This window comes from Hevea brasiliensis, chromosome 18 (assembly GCF_030052815.1).
Source record: "Hevea brasiliensis isolate MT/VB/25A 57/8 chromosome 18, ASM3005281v1, whole genome shotgun sequence".
NCBI lineage: Eukaryota > Viridiplantae > Streptophyta > Magnoliopsida > Malpighiales > Euphorbiaceae > Hevea > Hevea brasiliensis.
This window is the reverse complement of record NC_079510.1, coordinates 48697672-48706080: the sequence shown is the minus strand read 5'-3', so window position 1 is coordinate 48706080 and position 8409 is coordinate 48697672. Positions and strand designations below refer to the sequence as shown.

Sequence of the window (8409 nt, the reverse complement as noted above, 5' to 3'; positions counted from 1 at the left end):
GGATAACCGATTTAAATCCCAAAATAGCTCGAATATGAAATCCCGAACTTCGGAATCACCTTTTTACCATTGTTAATTTCTAATCGAATTTAATCATTTGCCATTTTAAATATTGCCATATTTGAACTTGCTTATTTCTATTTGATGCAACTTTAGTTTAATTAATACATTGTTGAATAGAATATTAATTTTGCACATTTAGATTTCATACTCCATTACCCATTAATTCATTATTTTAATTTCATAAATTCTTCAATTTAGTCAACTTTTATATCGAAAATTCAATCATTAGCACAACTCCTCGTGGGATCGATATTTTTCTATACTACTTGTATGACCCGTGCACTTGCGGTTGGGACGCATCAAGTTTTTGGCGCCGTTGCCGGGGAGTTGTTTGTTTAAGATTGAATTCTTGATCATTTTAGTTGTTTTTAGTTTTATTTTTGTTATCTTTTCATTTTGTGTTTGTTTTTTTTTTTTTTTTTTTTTTTCAGGTACTTTTAATCTTTTATGAGAAGAGCTAGAAGCTCAAGTGACACATCCTTATTGTTCAATCCCGAAATAGAGAAATTTTGTAAGGGCAACAAGAAAGAAACCAGAAAAAGAAAAGAAGCATTGAGAGAAACCGAAATTGAAGGAGACATGGCTGATGAAAGAATTAGAATTGGTGTTGGTAATGCTGGAAATGGTCAAAACAATGAAAATGAAGCCCAAGGAGAAGAAGTTGTTAATGCAAACGTGCCTAGGGGAAGTATGATGGATCATGCTTTTCCTCGTTTTGATGACTTGAGAGAGAGCATAGCAAGACCAAGGATTGATGCAAATAGTTACAAGATGGATTTTGGAGTTCTTCAAATGATTCAGAATTCTCAATTTGGAGGACACCCTTCTGAAAATCCACACACACATCTAAAGAAGTTTGCTATGATCTGTGACATGCAAAAACAACCTGGAGTATCTGATGATGCAGCAAGATTGAAGCTATTCCCATTCTCTTTGAAAGATAGAGCATTGGATTGGCTTGATTCTTTACCTCATAACTCCATCACAAATTGGGAGCAGCTCACTGATGCATTTCTTGCACAATATTTTCCACCTGGAAAAACTCAAGAGCTGAGGAATCAAATGACAGCTTTCAGACCAAGAGAAGATGAAACTCTTTATGAGTCATGGATGAGATGGAAGGAATTAGAGAGATTATGCCCACATCATGCCATTCCGAAATGGATGATAAATCAAAATTTTTACACCAATGTCACTCTTGCAATCAGAGGAATTATTGATGCTCAAACAGGAGGAGAATTCATTATTAAGCATGAAGATGAAGCTTATGAGCTATTGGAGAAAATTGCAAAGAATACTCATCTTTGGAGTAGTCCAAGAGGACCAGCTCCAACTCAGAAAAGGCAAGCTGCTGGAATATATGATCTTGATCCATTCAACATGATTAATGCAAAGTTTGATGCACTTACAAATGTCCTTGCTAAGAAGATGGAAGATTTGAGTATGTTGGTTAGTTCATCAACATCAGCTGGAAGTTCACAACAAGTGGCTTATGCAGAGGAAACAACCGGTGTGGAGTAGATTATGGAGAACAAGCGCATATGTTGGTAATTATGGAAACAAGCAAATGGGAATCCTTATTCTCAAACTTACAATCCAAATTGGAGGAATCATCCCAACTTTTCATGGGAAATCAGCAAAGTCAAGTTCCAAATCGAATTTTCAACCACAAGCAGAGTCAAGTTCCATATCGTAAAATAGGCAACCATTGCCTAATTTTCAGCAGAAAAATATGAACCCTCCACCAAAACAGCAAGAACGAAATTCCACCACTGAAGCTTTATTGCAACAGATACTTGCTAACCAAAATAAGCATGATGAGGAGATGAGAGAGGTGAAGGCAAGGCTGGAACAGATGCAAACACACAACAGAATGCTGGAAAATCAGATTGCACAACAAGCATCTTCCTCAAGTGCCAAATCTTTTGGAAAGCTTCCAAGTCAACCAGAAAATCCAAGAGAGTAGTGTCAAGCTATTACTTTAAGAAGTGGTAAAGTTATAAATGATGAGAAGAGTGAAAATAGTGAGAAGAGAGAAAATGAAAGAGGAACTGATGGGAGTGAAAAACAAGAGAGTGCAGAAAAATGTAAAGAGGAATTTGAAGAAAAGGAAGAGAAATATATACCTCCTGAGCCCTACAAACCACAACTTCCCTTTCCACAAAGATTTCACAAAGCCAAGCTTGATAGGCAATTTGGGAAGTTCTTAGAGGTTTTGAAGAAACTTTACATAAATGTGCCTTTTGTTGATGCTCTTTCACAAATGCCCTCTTATGCAAAATTCTTGAAAGAAATTCTCTCAAACAAGAGAAAACTTGAAGATGATGAAACTGTAGCTTTGTGAGGAAGAATGTAGTGCTATCCTCCAAAGGAAACTTCCTCCAAAGCTTAAGGATCCAGGGAGTTTTTCAATTCCATGCCACATCGGAGAATCATGTTCTATAAAAGCCTTATGTGATTTAGGGGCTAGTGTTAGCCTTATGCCCCTTTCCATCTATGAGAAGCTCAACATGGGAGATCTAAAGCCAACCCACATTTCTCTTCAGTTAGCCGACAGAACAATCAAGTATCCTGAAGGGATTTTGGAGAATGTGCCCCTGAAGGTTGGAAAGTTCTATATACCTGTTGACTTTGTCATCTTGGACATGGAGGAAGATTCTAATATTCCAATTATCTTGGGGAGACCCTTCCTAGCTACAGCAGGAGCATTGATTGATGTTAAAGGAGAAAAGCTGACTCTTAGAGTTGGTGAAGAGCAATTGGTTTTCAATATTAATAACACTATGAAAAAGCATCATTCTGAAGCTGATACTTGCTTGAGAGTTGATATTATTGAGTACCTTAGAAGCTGATAAGTTATTAAGAGTGTTGAGAAAATTTAGGAAAGTTTTGGGATACACCATAGATGACATTAAGGGAATAAGCCCACACTTTTGCATGCATAGAATCATTTTGGAAGAAAATTGTAAACCATCTATTGAACATCAGAGGAGGTTGAACCCAAATATGAAAGAAGTTGTTAAAAAGGAAATTTTGAAGTTGCTTGATGCAGGGATCATTTACCCCATCTCAGATAGTACTTGGGTGAGCCCAGTACATGTTGTTCCAAAAAAGGGTGGAATGTGATTGTAAAAATGAAAATAATGAATTAATTCCCACGAGCAGTGACTAGTTGGCGAATGTGCATAGATTACAGAAAATTAAATGTTGCCACTAGAAAAGATCATTTTCCACTTCCCTTCATTGATCAAATGTTGGAAAGACTAGCTAGGCATTCTTACTTTTGCTATTTAGATGGATATTCAGGTTTTTTTCAAATCCCTATCCATCCAAATGATCAAGAGAAAACCACTTTTACTTGTCCATATGGAACATTTGCTTATAGAAGGATGCTATTTGGGTTGTGTAATGCACCAGCCACTTTTCAGAGGTGCATGATGGCAATCTTCTCAGATTTCATTGAAGACATAATGGAGGTTTTTATGGACGATTTTTCTGTTTATGGATCTTCATTTGATATATGCTTGGCTAACCTTTCTAAAATTTTGCAGCGATGTGCAGATACTGACCTTGTGTTAAATTGGGAAAAGTGTCATTTTATGGTCCAGGAAGGGATAGTGCTTGGACATTTGGTGTCTAATAGAGGAATAGAGGTTGATAAAGCCAAAGTTGAAGTGATAGAGAAGATGGCTCCTCCTACCAATGTCAAGGGAATTCGAAGTTTCCTAGGACACGCCGGGTTCTACAGACGCTTTATCAAGGATTTTTCTAAAATAGCTAAACCTTTGTCTAATTTGCTAAGTAATGACACACCATTTGTATTTGACCAAGAGTGTTTGGATGCCTTTTGTAGGTTGAAGCAAGCTCTTATCACTGCACCAATCATGCAACCACCTGATTGGAGCCTACCTTTTGAAATTATGTGTGATGCTAGCAACTATGCAATTGGGGCATTCTTGGTCAAAGAAAGGACAAAAGGCTTATGCTATTTATTATGCTAGTAGAACACTGGATGAGGCTCAAACAAATTATGCAACAAGCGAAAAGGAATTTTTGGCAATTGTCTTTGCATTGGAAAAGTTCGGACCTTACATTATTGACTCAAAGGTGGTTATATTTTGGATCATGCGACCATCGGTATTTACTCCGTAAAAGGAGGCTAAACCTAGGCTCATTAGGTGGATCGATGCTACAAGAATTTGATTTGGAGATTAGAGATAAGAAAGGAGCTGAAAATGTAGTTCTTGACAATCTTAGTAGGTTGAAATTGGATGGTGAAGAATTGGATGAAATCCTATTGATGAGTTGTTCGTGGATGACAAACTTTTCTCTCTTGTTGCTAAACTACCTTGGTATGCGGACTTTGTGAATTATCTATCTTGTGGAGTTTTACCTCTAGGTATGACATGGCAACAAAAGAAAAAGTTTTTGCATGAGGTGAAGTTTTATAGATGGGATGATCCTTTACTCTTTAGGAGATGTTGTGATGGTTTAATTAGAAGATGTATTCTGAAGAGGAGTGCAGTATTTTGCATCATTGCCATGCTTACGATTATGGAGGTCATTTTGGCATCTCTAAGACAACTAGTAAAATTTTGCAAGCTGGTTTCTTTTGGCCAAATCTTTTAAGGATGTGAGGAAATTTGTGTTGGATTGTGATAAATGTCAAAGGAGTGGAAATTTGTCAAAAGAGATCAAATGCCCTAAATAATATTCTTGAAGTGGAATTATTTGATGTTTGGGAATAGATTTTATGGGGCCATTCCCTCCTTCATATGGTAATAGATACATCTTAGTTGGGGTTGACTATGTGTCAAAGTGGGTGGAAGCTATTGCAACTCCAACTAATGATGCTAGAGTGGTAGTGAAATTTTGAAGAAATTTGTCTTGAGCGATTTGGAGCTCCTAGGGCTATACTTAGTGATGGGGGTTCCCATTTTTGTAATAAGCAATTTGAGAGCTTAATGAGGAAGTATGGTGTAGTGCACAAGATAGCTACCCCATACCATCCTCAAACTTCAGGACAAGTTGAAATTTCTAACAGAGAGCTCAAGCATATTTTGGAGAAAACAGTGAACAATTCTAGGAAAGATTGGTCTATCAAACTAGATGATGCTTTATGGGCATATAGGACTGCCTACAAAACCCCTATAGGAACTACTCCCTTTAGGTTGGTGTATGGTAAGTCTTGTCATTTACCTGAAGAGCTAGAACATAGAGCATATTGGGCAATTCAAACCTTGAATTTTGATCTTAAGCAAGCTGGTGAAAAAAGGTTGTTACAACTTAATGAGCTTGAGGAATTGAGGATGGATGCTTATGAAAGTGCCCGTATTTACAAAGAAAGAACTAAAGTTTGGCATGATAAGCATCTGAGGAAAAAGGAATTCAAAGAAGGTGATTTAGTTTTGTTGTTCAACTCAAGATTGAAATTGTTCCCTGGAAAACTTAAGTCAAGGTGGACTGGTCCATATAGAGTTTCTAAGGTTTTCCCTTATGGAGCAATAGAAATTTGGAGTGAAAAATCTGTGAATTTTAAGGTCAATGGGCATAGATTGAAACATTACATAACTGGAGACCCAATACTAGGAGCAAGCTGTTACAAGCTCTCCAATCCCTCACCTCTTTTCAGTAAAATTCATGAAGAGTCCAGCTAAGGACTATAAATTAGCCCTCTTGGGAGGCATCCCAAGTCCTTTTATTTTGCTTTTGTTGATTTACTTTCATTTTCATTAATTTTGTTTTTATCTTAAATCTCCCCAAATTCAATTTTTGACATTGTTAAATTTTGTCTCTTGTAGATGTAATTCAATGAAGAAAGGCTGGTGAACTGTTGGGAAAGTAATTCTTAACTTGAAAAATTTTGTCCTTCAAAAGAACTGATAAGTTTTCTTTGCATAACTTTGTCAGAGGCTGCAATCTGGTTAATGCAGAGGAAATGTACATTCTGCAGCAAAAAGAGTGTCTGCAGCTAATGACTTGTGCTTTTGGTGAGGTTGGGTGTGTAACTTTTTAATACTTGTGCTTATAATGTTAATATGGTGGTAAGTGAGTTATTTTTGCAGTTTTGAGCTTATTTGGGTTGTAGAATTCAAAGTAGAAATGCTGCATTCTCTTGGCAAATCTTGGAGATTTCATTTCTCATTTGTGGTTAGATGCAACTTTATGCAGATTTTATGGAATTTTATGTGCTAAATGTTGATTTGCAGAATTTGACTTAAAATAGCATAGTTCTCAAAGGTCTTTTATGTAGGATCAATGTCTACATGCTTGTGTGATGCCTTTCTGATACACTTTGTATATATTGATGTGTTTTTAGTGAAAATTTCTTGTGGTTTATGCTTCATGGAATTATATTTCTTCATTTTAGGGTATTTTTCACACTTGCAATCCATGTTCTATTGCATTCTTGATCTTGTTAAATTGTGCATAAGCAACTGCATAGCTTATGCAATCCTGCATAACCACAATTCTTGCCATTTTTCACCTTTATTGCAAGTGCATAAGGAAAGTGCATAGCTTATGCAACTCTGCATAGCCTAATTTTGTCAAATTTCATATCTGTCAAAACTTGCATAAGGTGAGTGCATGACTTATGCACATTTGCACAACTTCAAATTCTGCATTTTCTCTCTCTGCCGAAGTCTGCATAAGCAGAGTGCATAACCTATGCACTTCTGCATAACCAAAAACTCTGAATTTCCAGTGCCGAGGGTGCATAAGCGAGTGCATAACCTATGCATACGCATGACGAAAACCCGGAAAATTCATACTTGCGGAGGGTTGCATATGGAAGGTGCATACGTTTTGCACTTCCGCATAACCAAGAACTGCAAATATTCAAACTTGCCGAGGGGTGCATAAGCAGAGTGCATAACCTATGCATACGCATGACCGAAAACCGAAAAATCAAAGTTGCGAGACACGCATAAGCAATGTGCATAGCCTATGCATACGCATAACCAAAGATTACGAATTTCAAAACCCACCGCGAGTGCATAAGCGAGTGCATAGCTTATGCACATCTGCATGACCACCAACCAAAATTCCAAAAATTGCCGAGCGATTGCATGAGCGAGTGCATAACCTATGCATACGCATGACCCGATTTTCTGAAACACCACTTCTGCCGAGAGATGCATAAGGGGAGTGCATGACTTATGCACTCCCGCATGACTTCACTTCCCAATTTTCAACAGTTGCCGAGACCTGCATAAGCAACGTGCATAAGCTATGCACATGCACTTTCCACTTATGCAGTCTTTTACATAACTCATTTAAATCAAAATTTTTTTCCTTTTTCTTTCCCACCTTCAACCCGATAAACCCTGTTCATTTCCCTTCGTCTCTCAAAATCCTCATTCCGCCATAACTTCTTCTCACACCTTCTTCTCCATTTCGATTCTCACTACATTTGCCCTAATTCTCATTCTTCTTCGATTTTCTTCTTTTCCCCTTATCTCTTCCATCTTCCCATCGGCAATGGATTCCCCTCCACATTCCCGCCCCGCCTCTCCTCTCGAAGTCTCTCCATTGTCATCGATACACCCCACTTCCAATCCTCCACCACAAACGACACCCCCACCACCTCCCCCAACCACATACAAACGCAAAATCCGGTCCAAATCTGTGCGACCCATGTCCTCTGCTCCTCCTCTGTCCAAACGCAAAGACCCACCCATCCCACTGTCGGAACCGCCTCACAAAAAGCCAAAAGCTCCAACCTCTACACCCTCTTCCAGCAAAAAGACAATTTCGGCAACCTCATGTGTATCAAAGCTACCCAGGCCTCTCCCTGATACAATTCAAAAAGCCGCTTTCAAGAGACTCAAAGATAGAAGGGTACAACCTACTAGGTATATATCTGCTGATGCTCTACAATCTCTTGGTTTATTTGACAATGTAGTTGCATTTCTTGATGGTATGGGTTGGACAGAATTTGTGCATAAGCAAGAGGTAGTTTATCCAATTCTAGTTTTGGAGTTTATTTCTTCATTCTCTGCTACCCTCAACTTGCATGATGTAGACCATAAACCAATTATGACATTTAGATGCTTGGGGCAAAATAGAGAGCTGTCATTGGACCAATTTCATAGCATTTTTGGTTTTGCAATTGATGGGTTATTTAGAGTACCACATACTGGAGTAGAGGTAGCCAACAAGGGCATTTGGAATCCTGCCCAATTTTGGAGAATCATAACAAACCAACCTCAAACTTTCTCTGCTGGAAGATCCAAAACATCCCAAATCCTTGACCCTGCACTTAGGTTTATTCATAGGTTGATGGCTAGCACCATATTGGGCAGAGGGACTAGTTCTGGTGCTGTGGGAAAATCTGAACTATTT

At 38.1% G+C, this 8409-nt stretch overlaps 1 non-coding gene across 1 annotated transcript; it reads right to left on the bottom strand.

Moving 5' to 3' along the window:
* Positions 1-1110: 1110 nt before the first annotated feature.
* On the bottom strand, positions 1111-1217 carry LOC131176170 (small nucleolar RNA R71). The gene has a single exon (XR_009146295.1). It is a non-coding gene; the product is annotated as a small nucleolar RNA R71 (small nucleolar RNA).
* Positions 1218-8409: the final 7192 nt, after the last annotated feature.